We start from the raw sequence: 16,918 nt of genomic DNA, 5'->3' as shown, positions 1-16,918 counted from the left end.
TGGATGTAGTGTACCTCGACTTTCATAAGGTCCCACATAGGAGATTGGTGGGTAAGATCAGAGCTCATGGCATTGGGGGGAAGATATTGACATGGATAGAAAACTGGTTGGCAAAGGGTAGCGGTGAATGGGTGTTTCTCAGAATGGCAGGTGGTGACTAGTGGGGTGCCACAGGGCTCGGTATTGGGACCACAGCTGTTTGATTTACATCAACGATTTAGATGAAGGCATTGAGAATAACATCAGCAAGTTTGCTGATGATACTAAGCTGGGTGGCAGTGTGACACGTGATGAGGATGTTAGGAGAATTCAGGGTGACTTGGATAGGCTGGGTGAGTGGGCAGATACTTGGCAGATGACGTTTAATGTGAATAAGTGTGAGGTTATCCACTTTGGGAGTAAGAACAGGAAGGCAGATTATTATCTGAATGGTGTTGAGTTAGGTAAGAGAGAAATACAAAGAGATCTAGGAGTCTTTGTTCATCAGTCACTGAAGGTGAATGAGCAAGTGCAGCAGGCAGTGAAGAAGGCTAATGGAATGTTGGCCTTTATTACAAAGGGAATTGAGTACAAGAGCAAGGAAATCCTTTTGCATTTGTACAAGGCCCTGGTGAGACCATTCCTGGAGTATTGTGTACAGTTGTGGTCTCCAGGGTTAAGGAAGGACATCCTGGCTGTAGAGGAAGTGCAGCGTAGATTCACAAGGTTAATTCCTGGGATGTCCGGACTGTCTTTTGCAGAGAGGTTAGAGAAACTGGGCTTGTACATGCTGGAATTAAGGAGATTGAGAGGGGATCTGATTGCAACGTATAAGATTATTAAGGGATTGAACAAGATAGAGGCAGGAAATATGTTCCAGATGCTGGGAGAGTCCAGTACCAGAGAGCATGGTTTGAGAATAAGGAGTAGGTCATTTAGGACAGAGTTAAGGAAAAACTTCTCCCAGAGAGTTGTGGAGGTGTGGAATGCACTGCCTCAGAAGGCAGTGGAGGCCAATTCTCTGGATGCTTTCAAGAAGGAGCTAGATAGGTATCTTGTGGATAGGGGAATCAAGGGATATGGGGACAAGGCAGGAACCGGGTATTGATAGTAGATGATCAGCCATGATCTCAGAATGGCGGTGCAGGCTCAAAGGGCTGAATGGTCTACTTCTGCACCTATTATCTATTGTCTATTGTCTCCGTCCCCCACCAGACAGTGATGCTGCCAGTCAGAATGCTGCCCGCAGTACATTTGTTGAGTTTTCAAGTGGTTTAGTTGACAAAGCAAATCTCCTCAAACTCCAAATGAAAAATAGCCGTAGTCTTGTCTTCTTTATAGCTGCATCAATATGTTGCATCCAAGTTAGACCTGTAGAGATACTGACACCCAGGAACTTGGAATTCCACACTCTCTCCACTTCTGATCCCACTATGAGGATTGGTTTGTGTTCGCTCGTCTTACCCTTTCTGAAGTCCACAATCAGCCCTTTGGCCTTGCTGATGTTGAGTGCAAGGTTGTTGCTGCGACATCACTCAACTAACTGGTATATTTCACTCCTGTACACCCTTTCGTCTCTGAAATTCGGCCAATAGTGGTTGTATCATCAGCAAATTTATTTTTTAACCATTTTAATAACCATTTAACAATCACAGCACGGAAACAGGCCATCTCGGCCCTCCTAGTCCGTGCCAAACTCTTAATCTCACCTAGTCCCACCTACCCGCACTCAGCCCATAACCCTCCACTCCTTTCCTGTTCATATACCTATCCAATTTTATCTTAAATGACACAACTGAACTGGCCTCTACTACTTCTACAGGAAGCTCATCCCACACAGCTATCACTCTCTGAGTAAAGAAATACCCCCTCGTGTTTCCCTTAAAACTTCTGCCCCCTAACTCTCAAATCATGTCCTCTCGTTTGAATCTCCTCTACTCTCAATGGAAACAGCCTATTCACATCAACTCTATCTATCCCTCTCAAAATTTTAAATACCTCGATCAAATCCCCCCTCAACCTTCTACGCTCCAATGAATAGAGACCTAACTTGTTCAACCTTTCTCTGTAAGTTAAGTGCTGAAACCCAGGTAACATCCTAGTAAATCGTCTCTGCACTCTCTCTAATTTATTGATATCTTTCCTATAATTCGGTGACCAGAACTGTACACAATATGCCCTCTCTTTAGCACACAGACACATTCACACAATCTGCTTTGCCCATTTCATTGAAAAGATTTACATTACAATCATTGAGATTATAAATTATAAATATATATTATATTATAAAAAATATATAAATTATAAATACATTAAAATTATAGATGGCACTTGGGCGGTGTAACTGGGCGGGCAGGCTGGGCTCATCAGCCTTGGCTGACAGCCAGCTGAGAAAGACAACTCTGTTTCATTGACCTGCTGTATTATTAACCCTCTCTTTTGCTTTTATTCTGTCTTTGACTTCCTTTGTCAGCCACGATTACATCATCCTCCTATTAGAATACTAGTTCAGCTTCGGGAAGATCTATCCTGTGCCTTCTGAATTGCTCCCAAAAACTCCGATCATTGCTTTTCTGCCATCATCTGCTAGTTTTGCCTTCCAATCAACTTTGGCCAGCACCCTGCACATGCCACTGTAATTCCATTTACCCCAAAGTAATACTAATGCATCTAACTCTATCTTCTCAAAATACAAGGTGAATTCCATCATTTCTTCCTAAGGGCTCTATTAAGGTCCCTAATCAATAATCTGGTTCATTACACAACACCCAATCCAGATTTGGCTTTCCCCTAGTGGGCTCAACCTCAAGCTACTCTAAGAAGCCATCTCATAGGCACTCTACAAATTCGACCTCTTGGGATTCAGCACCAAACTAATTTTCCCAATCTATCTGCATATTGAAATCATGACTATTGTAACATTGCCCTTTTTACATGCCTTTTCTATCTCCAGAATTCTGGTAGAGTTGCTACATGAATACTATTCACATAAAATGACTTAAATGAAGCACAAAATGAGTTGGATGCTTCAAGAAAGGCTTGTTTTGTAATGTGAAGGCAGTTCAATATCTTTGGAGATCCTGTGAAATGTTGTTACGTATCCCGTAACTGGATCACTTACCAGCAAAGATAGAGAGGTCCGTTGAAGTCTGATGGCACTATTTTCAAACGTTTTTATTTATAAAGGGGCACAAGGTTAATACAAACATTCAGATAATGCACGTCGCCAATACTCAATCTAAAGTGCGCGTATAGTAATAATCATCATTAAGAAATAAGCTCTACTGTTGTCTAGGGGATAATATATTGTCCGTTGGAAATATAAAAGTCACTCAGATGTCTGCAGGCTTCAGCCTTTTGGGAATCGCTGGGGTTCACGTGTTGCGACAGAGAGAGAGAGATTGGTGAGAAAAGGAAGACTTGCCCGGGTCTTTATGAAGCACTCCATTGAATCAGGGGAGCGTTGGTTCCCCGTTGTTAGTTTGAAGTCCTTTTCAGGGTTATCAGCCACCTGCTCCCCAGGCAAAGGAGAAACGGAATGCACATGGCTTTCTTTAAAATGGCTTCCCGCTACGACGGGATCGCTATCGTGTCTTCTTGGTGCGTCTGAAGGGGCTGTCCCCCCCCCCCCCAGACCCTCCTTTATACTTCCTCGCAGGGTCGCAGGTGTCAATCAGGTTGGGATAAAGCAATCTCTCTCTCAACCAGCCCACTTTGCCCGAGTGCTTTACACGTGGTCTCCATGAGACAATAGTCAATGTCGCCTTATTTTGCATCCCGGTGGAACGCAGTATTCGGCATGTCTCTCTCTCTCCCACTTCCTGTGTCTATTCAGCACGTCTCTCTCTCTCCCACTTCCTGGGTCTACTGACCTCCCCCTCAACTAGTGCTCTTGCGATTCTCACAAAGGAGGGGGCTGGGATCATAACAATGTACAGTACATTAGGCATGGATTTACTGATGTCAGTTTAATGCAGTATCTCCAGATTGCAAGCAAAACAGAAAGAAAATGATTATGGCAGAACTGCCAACTTCAGGGACAGTCCTAAAAGGGAATGTCAGAGATGATGATCTCTAAATGGACAAAAGAAAAAAATGTGCGGGTTTGATGTCTACTGAAAATCAGAATGGAAATTAGGATACAAGAATGCATAAGATAATGCATTAAATGATTATGGCTTGTTAAGGAGACAATTATGTTAATATAACAAACGCAGATTGAGAACATTTGCTTCCAAAGCCTCTCATATATACTATGGAATTGTTTTATATATGTTGGTAGATGATGTTTCAATTCATTTTTTTAAAGAGGAGACAATATGGTGTAAATGAAATTAATGTAACTTAAAGAACTGACTAAACCATCCAGTTTGACTTTTAATATGCAATGTTACAGCCAGTTGGTTGAAAGTTGACTGAATTTTATAATGTTCAAGGACTATGAGGACACTACAAAGAACATAACCAATTCTGAAGACTGGGTTAAGCCCAACTCTTTTTTTAAGAGCAAACCCAATTCTGACCCCATTCTCTTGCAAGTTTTATGTTTGGGAAACTCTGACAATGTGCAGGAACTTGCCAAAAGGGTTTGTAAATTCCAATTCTGATAAGTACGGATTTATTTTTACAAATACAGCTGAAGTCAGAAGTTTACATACACTTAGGTTGAAGTCATTAAAACTCATTGTTTAACCATGCCACAGGTTTCATATTAGCAAACTATAGTTTTGGCAAGACGTGGAGGACATCTACTTTGTGCGTGACACGAGTAATTTTTCCAACAATTGTTTACAGACAGATTTCACTTTTAATTGACTATACCACAATTCCATTGGGTCAGAAGTTTACAAACAAAATCAAAATAAATCAGTCAAGACCTCAGAAAAAATAAATTGTGGACCTCCACAAGTCTGGTTCATCCTTGGGAGCAATTTCCAAATGCCTGAAGGTACCACGTTCATCTGTACAAATAATAATACGCAAGTATAAACACCATGGGACCACGTAGCTGTCATACCGCTCAGGAAGGAGATACATTCTGTCTCCTAGGGATGAACGTATTTTGGTGCGAAAAGTGCAAGTCAATCCCAGAAGGACCTTGTGAAGATGCTGGAGGAAACAGGTAGACAAGTATCTATATCGACAGTAAAACGAGTCCTATGTCGACATAACCTGAAAGGCTGCTCAGCAAGGAAGAAGCCACTGCTCCAAAACCGCCATAAAAAAAGCCAGACTACAGTTTGCAAGTGCACATGGGGACAAAGATCTTACTTTTTGGAGAAATGTCCTCTGGTCTGATGAAACAAAAATTGAACTGTTTGGCCATAATGACCATCGTTATGTTTGGAGTGTTACGAAATTCCCATAACTGGATCACTTACCAGCAAAGATAGAGAGGTCCGTTGAAGTCCGATGGTACTATTTTAAAAAGTATTTATTGATAAAGGGCACAAAAAGAAGATTAACGCAAACATACAGATAATATACGTCATCAATACTCAATCTAAAAACGCGGGTATAATAATAATCATCAATAAGCAATAGCTCTATCGTTTGTCTAGGGGATATTGTATTGTCCAATGAAAAGATAAAAGTCACTGTCCTTTCAAGCTGCAGCTTTTGGGTTTAAGAGAGACGGTTTTATACTTGCCCGGGACTTTTATGAGGCCAATCCGTTGCGTCGGGGGAATGGTTTCCCCATTGTTAGTTCCAAGTTGTTTTCCGTGGTACAAGCCACCAGCCCCCAGGCAAGGGAACCGAATGCACGTGGCTTCCTTCAAATGGCTTCCCGCTATTACGGGATCGCTAGTATTTCTTCTGGTGCGTCTAAAAGGGGTTGTTCCCCCAGACCCTCTTATACTTCCTCACGGGGTCTCAGATGTCAATCAGGTTGGGATGATGCAATCCCTCTCTCAACCAGCCCACTTTGCCCGAGGACTTGCACGTAGCATTGTCCCCAGTCCATAAACGTTGTCTCCAGGAGACAATGGCCAGGTCTCTCTCATTTCCTGGGTCCTCTGACCCAACCCAATAATGCTCTTGCGATTCTCACAAAGGAGGGGGCTACCCCACACCCTTCGGCCCCTCAGAGCTGTGGTACATTCATAACAGGAGGAAAAAGGATGAGGCTTGCAAGCCGAAGAACACCATCCCAACCGTGAAGCATGGGGGTGGTAGCATCATGTTGTGGGGGTGCTTTGCTGCAGGAGGGACTGATGCACTTCACAAAATAGATGGCATCATGAGGAAGGAAAATAATGTGGATATATTGAAGCTATATCTCAAGGCATCAGCCAGGAAGTTAAAGCTTGGTCGCAAATGGGTTTTCCAAATGGACAATGACCCCAAGTATACCTTCAAAGTTGTGGAAAAATCGCTTAAGGCCAACAAAGTCAAGGTATTGGAGTGGCCATCACAAAGCCCTGACCTCAATCCAATAGAAAATGTGTGGGTAGACCTGAAAGAGTGTGTGCGAGCAAGGAGGCCTACAAACCTGATTGAGTTACACCAGTTCTGTCTGGAGGAATGGAACAAAATTCCAGCAACTTACTGTGAGAAGCTTGTGGAAGGCTACACAAAATAGTTGACCCAAGTTAAACAATTTAAAAGCAAGGCTACCAAATACTAACTAAGTGTATGTAAACTTCTGACCCACTGGGAAACTTATGAAAGAAATAAAAGCTGAAATAAACCATTCTTTTTATTATTATTCTGACATTTCAAATTCTTAAAATAGTGATCCTAACTCAGTGGTTCCCAACCAGCAGTCCATGACCCAGTGGTTGGGAACCACTGTCCTAACTGACCTAAGACAGGGTATGTTTTCTAGGATTAAATGTCAGGAATATTGAAAAACTGAGTTTAAATGCATTGGGCTAAGGTGTATGTGGACTTCTGACTTCAACTGTATTTTTTACCCTTCAAACTCTGCTACCTATGTTGTGGAGATTCTCAACTTGCTTGGTTAGTATGAGGAAGTCTTGGTCGTTTCCCCCTGCAGCTACAAAGCCACAGTCCAGACCAAAGTAAATGTATTATTAAGGTATATATATATGTTATGATATACAGCCCTGAGGTTTGTCTTCTTGCAGGCATAGACAGTAAATCTAAGAAACACAATAAAATCAATGGAAGACCATACCCAACAGGACAGAGAAGCAACTAGTCTACAAATGACAAAAAACTGCAAATGTGGAAGAGAATAAACAAACAAACAAACAATAAATATAGAGAATATGATATGAAGAGTCCTTGAAAGTGAGTTCAGAGCTGATGGGAACAGTTCAGTGATGAGGTGAGTGAGGTTGAGTAAAGTTATCCCTTCTGGTTCAAAAGCCTGATGGTTAAGGGGTAATAACTATTCCTGAAGCTGGTGCTGTGGGTCCTGAGACTCCTGTGCCTTCTTCCTGGTGGCAGCTGCGAGAAGACAGCATGGTGGGGGCCATTGCTGATGGCTGCTGCTTTCCTGTGACAGTGCTCTGCGTAGATGTGCTCAGTGGTGGGGAGGGCTTTACCCATCAAATGGCATTGGAGCTGTGCCATTCACATTCAGAATGATAAAGTGAGAGAAGCAGGGGGCTAATCACAGAGCCTTGTGGTGAACCTGTGCTGATGGAGATTGTGGAGGAGATGTTGTTGCCAATCCAAACTGACTGGGGTCTGCAAGTGAGGAAATCAAAGATCCAGTTGCACAAGGAGATATTGAGAACATAGAAATTTACAGCACATTACAGGCCCTTTGGCCCATGATATTGAGCCCACCATGTAGCCTATTCTAGAAACTGCCTAGAATTTCCCTAGTGCATAGCCCTCTATATTTCTAAGCTCCATGTACCTATCTAAGAGGCTCTTAAAAGACCCCATTGTATCTGCTTCCACCACCGCCGGTGGTGGTACATTCCATGCACCTACCACTCTCTCTTTCTTTGTGAAAAACCTACCCCTGACATCCCCTGAGTATTTCCAAGCACCATAAAATGATGTTCCTTTGTGTTAGCCATTTCAGGCCTGGGAAAAAGCCTCTGGCTATCCACATGATCAATGCCTCTCATCATCTTATACACCTCTATCAGTTCACCTCTCATCCTCCGCCACTCCAAGGAGAAAAGGCCAAGCTCACTCAACCTATTCTCACAAGGTATGCCCTCCGCTCGAGGTCTTGCAGCTAACTAAGTAGTTTGAGGGGGTGATCGTCTTGAACGTAATCAATAACGAGCACCCTGGTGTTTCCATCTTTGCTGTCTAGATGTTCCAGTGTTGAATGAAGAGACAATAAAATGGCATCTGCTGTGAACCTGCTGCTTTTACTACTACAATTACCTTTGAAACTGGATTTGCATGAGTCTCTCTGCAGTTACTGGGTGCTGGACTTCTCAACTAAAACTTATGACGTTTAGTGAAATTACTTCATGTGACTGAGCCCAACTTCTGCATTTCCTTTTGTGTGCATGCAAATGCAGAAGTCCAGAAGTAGTGTACAGCTCCTTGTGGTTCATTCCTCACTGATATCCCGACACACAGGTAAACAAATAATCACAAATATACATAGGAGCAGGAGCCCAAAGGTGCAGCAATTCCCCAGCAGCTCATGCACCCTGAGCCCTACAGCTTCTGCATCAGAAATGAAAAGATTAGAATTTTTATTAGATATTAAGTAAGTTATATCTAAGTATATTAAGGAAATTTAAGTGAAATTAAATACTTTTAAATTTTAGGTTGAAAACAAATAATTTTTCATGGTAAAGAGTTTTTGAAATTTGATTTACTTTAGAAACAGACTGATTTGGTAGTTGAGGCTGGACTTGTACACTTGATTCTTTTATCTACAAGACGGATATAAAATATAAACAGTGAGGTCCCAGCTCTTACCTAACTTCACAAACTGAAAATGGCCCATGTATTCCTTTCATCTGTTTTCTGTCCATGTCAGCGTGTTACCCAAAATAACATGATTTATAAATAATCTGTTGAAGACCCTATTAAAGACTTTCTTGAAGTCTAATATGTTATTCAATTAGTTTGTATCCTGCTAGGTATAATCACAAAAAAAAATTCCAATGGTTGTTAAACATGATTTCCTTTTCATAAATCATGCTGCATCTATGCACCTTATTCCTTTATTTTTCAAGTGTCTAATTACAACTTCCTTATCAACACATTCCAGTACTTTCTCTACTACTGATGTCAGGCAGCAGTTTCTCTCTCTTCTTAGCCCCTTTTTAAATGCTATGGTTACATTTAGCATCATGTAATCCACAGGAACCTTCCAGTATCCATGAAATCTTGGAAGATAACATTATCTCCATAATTGCTTCTGAGGAGTTAAGTCATCAGGTCCTGGGAATTCATTGCCTTTTGGGCCCGTTAATTTCCTTGCCAGTTATTTTAGCTAATACACATTTCTGTAAGCTTCTCTGAAGATTGTGATGTTGCCGTCTGGAGCTTAGCTCCTGGTAGGTTCATCTGTGGTGCAAAAGTCAACAGGGAGATTCCAGGTTCCAGGCAAACAGCGATTCAGCCTAGACTTCAACATTGGAGATGTTGGAACATCAAAATCAGGTTTATTATCACCGGCATGTGTCATGAAATTTGTTAACTTAGCAGCAGCAGTACAATGCAATACATAATAATATAGAAAGAAAAATAAATAAACCAATTATATTTTATATATAATAGATTAAAAACAGTGCAAAAACAGAAATAATATACAGTATATTAAAAAGAAGTAAGGTAGTGTTCATGGGTTCAATATCCATTTGGCAATCATATGGCAGAGGGGAAGAAGCTGTTTCTGAATCACTGAGTGTGTGCCTTCAAGATTCAGTACCTCCTTCCTGATGGTAACAATGAGAAGAGGGCTTGCCCTGGGTGATTGGAGTCCTTAATAATGGAATTTGCCTTTCAGCTGAGGCACCGTTCCTTGAAAATGTCTTGGGTATTACAGAGACTAGTACCCAAGATGGAGCTGACTAACTTTACAACTTTCTGTAGCTCCAGTCGGTCCTGTGAAGTAGCCTCTTACCTGTAATACCAGACAGTGTTGCAGCCTGTCAGAATGCTCTCCACAGTATAGAAGTTTTTGAGTGATTTATGTGACAAACTAGATCTCTTCGAGTTCCTAATGAAATATAGCAACTGTCTTGCCTTCTTCATAGCTGCATTGATGTGTCGGGACCAGGTTAGATCCTCAGCGATCTTGACACCCAGCAACTTGAATCTGCTCACTCTCTCCACTTCTGATCCGCCTGTGAGGATTGGTTCATGGCTTATTCTCTTGTCCTTCCCACATCACATGATGACACATCACAACCCCAGTGAAGGTGGAAGAAGGCTGTAGCAGTGAATGGTCCCCATCGTCTTGTATCCATGCCCCCGATCAGTCAAGGACTGTACGATGGTTGTCTGTCCATCAACCTCCACACATTAATCTGTCCATCAGCCTCCACACATTAATCAAAGTCACACACAGATGCTGTCCATTAAGGGAATCCACCCTGACATCTCAAATATGTGAATCTCAGATTAGCATCTGCAAAGATGCCATTGAGACATGGATGGCATCTGAGATGGATGGTATAGATGCTATTTATTCCTTCTGGGGAATCTGGAACTGGAGCCAGATAGGCGTTGGCCATTTAACAATGAATTGAGAAATATTTTCATAGATGGCATTGTGAATCTTTGGAATGCTGTATTTCAGACAGCTGTGAATACTCGTTTGCTGTTACACTGACGACTAAGATCCATACATTTCTTGCAGACTACTGGAATCGAGTGGCAAAATGGATGACAAACAAGATTAGCCACAATCTAATTGAACATTGGAGTGGATTCAATCCTATTCTCATGGTGTATTCCAGATTCTATTACTATTACTCTTGTCAAAGGGTCACTTACCAACCTTTCAAAATTATTGCTTTATTCTAGATAGGCTATAATGAAGAATAAACCATATACCCACTAGAAAAACGTCACTTATGATGGTGGGTTGCAGAAATGTAATCTATTACGTTTCTATCAGATCTATTCAGCACTCCGAATAGATCCAACCTAATACCCAGAGACCATATCTTAGTTTCCACTCACCACAATGTCTGAAATGGGACTCAAATGCATTCTTTGACTCAGACAAAACCGAGTGCAGTAGCTTGGTGGTTATGCTAGAGGACTCGTGTCTGGAGGTCTATTTGTCCGCAGCAGTAAGTACAAATCTCACCACTGGGCTATTTTAGTAATCCACTTAATGAAATGTATCTGAAACAAAAAGGAAGTATCAGTAATGATAATTAGGAAACTATGAACAGTTGTAAGAACCCATCTCTGGCCACCAAATTTGACTGACATCAAAATGTTTATTCATACTTGTACATAGCATTCAGGCAAAGGGATCTGTAACAAAGCAAAGGAAAAGGGAAACAGACAATAGTGGAGTGACAAGGGTAACGATAAAAGGTATGCATTGGGAAGCTGCAGAAACTGGCATAAGCACTGGCTTGATGAGCCACAAAGGCTTGGGACAGGACTCTGACTTGACTTTGATTGGGAAGCTGCAGAAACTGGCAGAAGAGTGCAGCAGTAAACAGAGTCAGGAAACTGATAAGATAAAATGAAAGACTCTATCTAAATGAACACAACGTTCACAACAAGATAAACCAGATAACTATCCAAACAGTAATAAATGTTTTAATAAAAATTATGGCTGCTAGGTGACCAAGAGATTTGACATTCCAGGGAAATACAGGCTGTAAGGAAGAGGTTTGTAGCTCTGTTAATACAAGAGTGAGGAGTAATCATGGTTCAAAGGTTCAAAATGTAGAATCACTCTGGGTGGACATAAGAAACACAATAAGAAGTCATGGTTGCTAATAGTATGCAGAGGTTTCCTAACACTAGCTGCACATATACCTGTAGGACAGAGTATTAATCAAGAAATAGCTTGGTTTGCAATCATGGACAATTTCTGTCAATAGCAGGACTGACCAAATTAAATTGCAAGAGAAGGCAAGTTTATACCATGCATTTGGGATGGTTTTCATAACATCAAGGTTGTTACTTTAGAGCTGATAGTGTATAATAAAACATAGAACAGTGCAGACCCTTTGTGCCTTACCTTTTAATCTCCTCCAAGATCAATTTAACCCTTCATATGCCAAAGCCCTTCATTTTTTTACATCCGTATGCCTATTTAAATCTCTTAAATATCCCTAATGTACTGCGTCTACTACCACCCCTGGCAACACACTCCACATACCCACCACTCTGTAAAAAAACTACCTTTGATATCCCCCCCATACCTTCTTCCAAATCACCTTAAAATTATGCACCCCAGTATGTTCATGGGCAAAAGTCTCTGGCTATTACCTTGTACATCATTATCAAGTCACCCCCTCGTCCAACTTTGTTCCAAAGAGAAAAACCCTGTCTCACCCGATGTTTTCTCATAAGGCATGTTTTCTGATCTCAGCAGCATCCTGGTAAGTCTCCTCTGCACTCACTCTAATGCTGGTATGTCCTTCTTGTAATGAGGTGACCAGAACTGAATACAATACTACAAGTGTGTTCTAACCAGGGTTTTATGGAGCTGCAACATTACCTCACGGCTCTTGAACACCATCAAGTTTAAGTTTTAGTTTAATTATCATTTAACCATACATAAATGCCACCAAACAAAACTGTTCCTCCGGGCCCAAGTTACAAAAACAGCCAAACACAGCACAAGACAAATATAGCACACCTAATTATGATAGAAATAAACACACACACACAAAATAATAATGTAGCCCAAGTCCTGCAGATTGATGGTGCATGGGATGTTGTTGGCAAGAACAAGCCACAGCAGAGTGAACATCTTGCCCGCATGCAGCTACAAACAGAAGCAATCCAACTCACTTTCCACTGAGCGCACACAGGAGGGCAGCATCGACGGGGGACCAGCCCCCAGCCCAGCACGGACGCTCACCATGCCACCACACCCCCAGGATCTCCACCCCGGCTGGTTGCAACAGGTGACTCCACGGCACGAGGGCCTGGCTCACAACTCTCTCACTGTCGGTCTTGCAAATGAACCGGTGAATTGGACTTGTGGTCTTGCAACCACAAGAAAAATGACCAAGACAATCATTCACACCACTTGTTAGTCTGCGCACTGACTCTGATAGCTTCCCGTTACACCGCAGCAATGTGGTCCGCAACGAGTCCAGCTCCTCTGCTAGTAACTCACTCGTGGAGTAGACTCGCAGTACTGGATGGACTAAACATGTAGCAGTGTCTTGAGATCATTAAAAATCAGACAAAGGATGAACAATTACACCTTTGCTTAGACCTGGAGAGGCTGTGACCCTGCGTGCTGCTACCTTACCAGACAGCTTGGATCCAAAACTAGTGAATCAAACATCACAGCAGAATGAGGACAGAGCATGCACAGGAAAATTAGGTTAATGGTTAAGGTGGTGAATCAGCAGTGGAGACAATACAAAACTCTGAAATTCTGCAGTTGTACAGGGCCCTGGTGAGACCCCACCTGGAGTATTCTGTTCAGTTTTGGTCTCCAAATTTGAGGAAGGACATTCTTGCTATTGAGGGAGTGCAGCGTAGGTTCATGAGGTTACTTCCCGGGATGGCAGGACTGTCATATGTTGAAAGATTGGAGCGACTGGGCTTGTATACACTGGAATTTAGAAGGATGAGAGGGGATCTGATTGAAACATATAAGATTATTAAGGGATTGGACATGCTAGAGGCAGGAAACATGTTCCCGATGTTGGGGGAGTCCAGAGCCAGAGGCCACAGTTTAAGAATAAGGGGTAGGCCATTTAGAATGGAGTTGAGGAAAAACTTTTTCACCCAGGGAGTTGTGGATCTATGGAATGCTCTGCCTCAGAAGGCAGTGGAGGCCAATTCTCTGGATGCTTTCAAAAAAAGAGTTAGATAGAGCTCTTAAAGATAGCGGAGTCAAGGGATATGGGGAGAGGGCAGGAACGGGGTACTGATTGTGGATGATCAGCCATGATCACATTGAATGGCAGTGCTGGCTCAAAGGGCCGAATGGCCTACTCCTGCACCTATTGTCTATTGTAAAATCCTCTAAACCAGGGTTCCCAACCTTTGTTATGCTTTGGACCCCTACTACTAACTGAGTGGTCCGCGGGCCCCATGATGGGAACCCCTACTCTATGATTGTTGAGCATCTGGTCGAGTGCTGATTCCCCATACTCCTTTTTAAACACACTAGGACCTTGGTTCCTGCATTTCCCTGAAAACACCAGAATCCCAATTCCCACAGTCCTATCAACACACCAGGATCCTGGTATCCATGCTCTCAAAAACACACCAGAGTCCCTTTAATATACTGAAGTCCTGGTTCTTTAATGCTCTTTAACATTGCAGAGTGCCCGATTTCATGTTCCCTTTGATATAGCAGAAATCTGCTTCCTTCATTCCCTCTGAAGCCAATCCTGTACTTGTATTGGATGTTCTGAGGAAGCTGGTGATCTGAACACATAATTCTTTGAGGCAGATCGGATGTATTTGTGGTTTGCTGGCAGATTGTCGTATGAAGCAACATCATCAATACCACACAAAATGTCAGACATCAAAAGAACTAGGTGGGGGAGAAGGCTTGCCAGAAGCACAAGTTTTCTCACTTGCTGCTAAAACTGATAATGGCAAAGGTGATGTTAAAATCTATAGGTGAGATTCTAGCACAAGCTGAGTGGTGGCTTTTCAACAATTGAAAATTTTTATTAGATAGTTTTGGAGCAAGCGCAAGAGAGTAATTTGGAGACTTATTTTGATGTTCAACTCCCCCTAGTGGTAGTAACAGAGTGACTGTCCAGAGAAATTACATGTTAAGCTGCTCAACTGTGAGCCTTTGCACAAAACCAAGTGGAGGCTAAAATCTGGAAGCCGATTTCAAACCAAAAAACGACATTTTAAAATACAGCACTGCTTAAACAGGAACCGAAGTACGCACAAGGACTATGAAATCATTAAAAAATGGTCATCTTAGAGTGCTATGACATGGAAACAGACTATTCAGCCGACCATCTGCACGAGGTGACACAATTGAATTATATAACATTATGAAGCGTATAGATAAGGGTGCAGAGTGTAAGAAACTTTTCTCCCTTTTCAGAGGTGAATCGAACTAGATTTAGAGAAGTGACAAGGAATTTAAAGGGATCTGAGGGGGACTTTTTTCAGCCAGGGAGTGGTGAGGACCTGGAATGCACCGCTGGAGAGAATTGTGGAAACAGAGTTGCTGAGAGAATTTAAGAAGTGACTTGTGAGCACTTAAATTAACTTAGCATAGAAGGCTACAGAGTAAGTGTTGCAAGATGGCCTTAATACAGACGGGCAGCCCGATCTCAGTGAAAGCACAGTTCAAAATTAGCCTTTCAATATGTACATAAACACATACAGAGAAGTACATTGTTTGCTTAAAATCTAATCAGTGAGGATTGTGCTGAGTAGCCCTCAAGTGCTGTCACACTTACAGCACCAGCGTAGCAACTCACCAACCCTAACCCTAACCATACATCTTCAGAATCTGGAAGGAAACTGGAGTGTCCTGAGGAAATCCATTAGGTCACAGGGATAACGTCCAAACTCCTTACAGTGGTGGGAATCAAAACTCCATCTTACAGCTGACGCTGTAAAGCATTGTGCTAATCATTATGTTACCGAACTGCCCAGCATGCGACGGGAGATGCATATGAATCAAGGAAGTGAACAGTCTGGTTCAGTTTTCAGACATTTGCCAAGAAGGGTGGAGTCGAACACTTAAAAAAAATTTCAGATGCTGGAAATTTTAAAAGATAAATAGAAAATGTTGGAAATGCACAGGACAGGTAGCATCTGTAGAAAGAAAAAACAATGACTGGTTCAGGCCAAAGATCTTTCAATAGAACTGGGAAACGGAGAAAATAAGGATGGGGAAGGGACAGATAAAACAACTATCTATAAGAATGTAAGGCCCAGTTTGTGCAGATGATCCCAAAGATGAAGGTCTTGTTCCAAGTAAGAAATGCAATTCAATTGTAAACAAAGTGGGAGACTGGAATTTTGATTGGACGACGACTAACTAATCAGGAGGGATGAACTACGGGGGGTATAAATACCACCAGACTAGACATGCCCAGGCATCATACCTGATGAAGATGGTGGAGTTTGTCAGCAAAACATCGGTTATAATTGATACCTGTTCCCAGCTGGAAGCTCAAGAAGAGTTTATTCGTCACTAGATCCTTTATCCCAACGTTACTTAAGTTGTCTGATTAATAGGATACTAAGGGCAATTGGGGGAGTGGGAGGGAATATATAGTTGTGGACTCTATATCAGTCATGGATGAATGTGTCCCTACAGAGTCTTCCCCAACCAGAAACCCTGGATGAATCAAGAGATCCACAATCTGCCGATGGTCAAATCGGTGGTGTTCAGGTCTGGAGACCAAGAGAAATACAAGAGGTCCAGGTACGACCTCTGGAAAGCCATCTCACATATGACATGGTAATTCCAGACCAAACTTGAATTTCAGAAGGATGCTTGATAGCTTTGGCAGGGCTTGAATGCTAACAGCTGCTAGTGAGGTGTATAACAACAAGCTTTCATTTCCAAATAAGCTCAATGCCTTTTATGCTTGCTTTGACCAATGAAACATCAAGTCCCACAGCCCCTGACGACCCTGTGATTTCAGTCTCTGAGACCAACGTGAGAGCATCCTTCAGGAGGGTAAACCCATGGAAAGCATCTGACTCTGACAGGGTATCTGGCCATGTCCTGAAAACCTGAGCTAATCAGCTGGCTGGAGTGTTCACTTATATCTTTAACCTCTCATTTTAGTAATCTTTGGTACCCACTTGCTTCAAGCAGGCTTCAATTATACCCTTGCACAAGAAGCACGTGGTAATCTGCCTCAATGACTATCATCTGGTAGAACTT

Source organism: Hypanus sabinus, chromosome 5 (assembly GCF_030144855.1).
Source record: "Hypanus sabinus isolate sHypSab1 chromosome 5, sHypSab1.hap1, whole genome shotgun sequence".
NCBI classification, from domain to species: domain Eukaryota; kingdom Metazoa; phylum Chordata; class Chondrichthyes; order Myliobatiformes; family Dasyatidae; genus Hypanus; species Hypanus sabinus.
The sequence above is the reverse complement of the archived record's forward strand: the minus strand, read 5'-3'. Positions refer to the sequence as shown.